Here is a 2,864-nt window from a genome sequence, read left to right as displayed (position 1 = left end):
ATTGCGAGGTGTTTGTTGTAGGCGGCGGAGCGGCGAGCGGCGAGCGGCAAGCGGCGAGCGGCGGCCGGAGCATGCGCGAGCGCGCCGCTGGCAGAACGGACGCGGGCCTTTGCCTGCGCGCGCATCGCCCCGCCATCTTACTCTTTGAATTACGCGCCTTTTCGCGCGCCAACAATAATTTGTGCAAAAGTGTTTCTTATAAAGTTAAGTGCAATAGATTGCGGTGTTTTATTGATAAAATGTGCTAATTTAATATACGTAGCTGTTTATTTGCAGTGCTTGTGTTATGTTTTTGTTTGGGAGCATTTTTAGTGAATGCATAAAAAGGAGATAAGAAAGATATTTGTGAAGTGTAAGTAAATAATTGATTTCTATTGTACAGTATAGTGTTATTTCTTACATTAATCATAGAAACTTAAGACAACTTTTTCATGCTAAAAACATCAAGAATAATTTATTTAGCTGATAAAATCGTTGCTTTCGTAAACTTGAGGTGGAGGTTCGAATCTCAGTTGAGCAGATTTGCGAACAATTCTCTATAAAAAAAACTCATCGTTAACCCTAGATAGATAACCATATTTCACCGTACATTAAAGATAACCATACGTCGACTCGACGTGATTGTTTGTGTGAGCATATTTTGGATTATGTATGTACTAGGTTTATAAATGTAATATTTTGTCCTAATATATGTAATTGTGTCCTGATTTAATGAAAAACATTAGTGTTTATTTATATTTTTATATAAAAAAAAAATAAGAACAAAAAAAGGAACTTCTTACTAATACGAAACATAATCATTTGGAATCTCTTCATCAGTCTTATTATGTAGTATCTAAACTTTTCAAAATCAACTCATAGTAAACTTTATAATATAAAAAACCTACGTAAATATCACTTTTTATCTAATTTCGCTTTAAAGGCACTTAGGACAGGCGCTGGACCTGTGCTCTCCACAAATGGGATTTTTGCAACTGTCGCACATTGTCTTTGTCATCCTTCTAATTTTTGATGGACAAAAGCCACAATATTTTCTTTTCTTTGGCTCTGGTACACCTTCACGTGGTGTGGGAGGTTCAGCTGGTCTTTTTGGCAATATACCACCAATTTTTTCTTTTATATTCGTCGGCAAAGTAAGCATTTTCTGCCTTATCTCCATCCACTGGGTCATCAAGCTATTGCTGAGTTTTTTCATGAAATCTCTACGTCCCACTCTACGTACAAATGTATCAGTAGCCCTTAGTTCTGGCCGCAAAGATTTGTCGACCATTCTCAAACACCTTATCAGAAAATCAAATCTATCTCTGCTCATGGCAGCAACATATCTGTTTCCTGAATACGAACAATCAAATAGCTCATCCGTAGTCAAATGATTGTCCTTCATAGCAGCTGTTAGTGTCAGTATGCCGAAAAGAGACCGAATTTCTTCACAAGTTGTAGTTTTAAAGGTGGCTTTAACATTAGACCTTTGAATCTTTAGCTGGATTTCAGCGTTGGTCCATTTTGTAATCTCCTCCACAATTTCATCAGTAATAAATATACTAAAACATTCTAAAGGCATTTATTCATCCGAGTGGGACCCCTAGATGTCCGTATAATATTAGCAGATGATACTCTGCCACTTGTTCTGCCTTTAGTGGCCGTCCAACGATGTTCGTTTTTGCCTCTAAGAATTTGACGCTTTGGCATGATAATATAACTCGGCACACTTGTCGAAGCACTTTCAGAAGGTACAGACTCATTTTCTGACACATCTTCAGCATTCAAGTATCACTTTGTACGTCATCTTCTAATAAATTGTTTTCAGTTTCACTATCGGACCCCTGAATCTCTTCATCGCTCGTTTCATTCAACAAGCGACTGATTTCTGCATCATCTACACGAATTCGTGACGTCATTATGGTCTTATATCGTGCCCTATAACAAGTAAAAGAACTATAAAAAATTATGTACTTTTACACTCAAAAAATCGTATTATCACCTTTTTATAAAGTTGAAAAACTGACACTAAAGATAACCATACGTCACTTCGACGTACGGAAGCCAAATATTGACGAAAGTATTGCACTTACCGAAACGATTCGGGTGTGTCCTTCAAGCTGCGACGGTCGACAGAGTTGGCAGGAACGGCCAGTTTAGTAACGCGAAAAACAAACGAGCTATATCGATTTATTAAAATCGATTACGTCGATTCGACGTAGGTTATCTATCTAGGGTTAAATAATAACTAAGAGTGGATCGGATTGCATTATTGACAAGAACGGAGGTAAAAAAAATATTTTTGCTGAAGTTTGTTGAAGCGAAGCAATAATATTTCCTCTTTACGGAATCTGCAGTAAAGGTATAAGATAATAAAGGATACGAATGTGTCAGGTAATTATGTGAGTGTTATAATATTTATCATAGATTCCGTAACACGTGTGTTACAGCCGCGCCGCGCTGCGCCGTGTTACATTCGTTTATCTCATTAATATTTGTAATCATTGTCATTATTTCTATATATCACTTGAGATTCCATAAAATTGAAATATAGAGGAATAACATGAACACTGAAGCGAAGAAAGGAGAATCATATTGTTTGTTTGTTTGTTTCAGAAATCCTATTGTCTAATATGATTTCTGAAATAAGATAAAATCGTAAAAGATAAAATGCAGTCGTACTGAAAAATTTTTAGTTATTAACAATTAATAGATTAAATCCATCAACTTCAACCTATCGACTACCAAGTCTTTTTCGGTCGTATTAAAATAAATTTACCACAAACAAGACAGATAAGATAAAACAAAAACGCTATAAATTATCATAATGGTTAATTAAAGTGCAACGATGTTAGGCCTACGACCCCCCCCCCCTTCCGACCCAC

This window comes from Papilio xuthus, unplaced genomic scaffold, assembly GCF_000836235.2.
Source record: "Papilio xuthus unplaced genomic scaffold, Pxut_1.1 DF825003.1, whole genome shotgun sequence".
Classification (NCBI taxonomy): Eukaryota; Metazoa; Arthropoda; class Insecta; order Lepidoptera; family Papilionidae; genus Papilio; species Papilio xuthus.
This window is presented reverse-complemented; position numbering follows the sequence as displayed.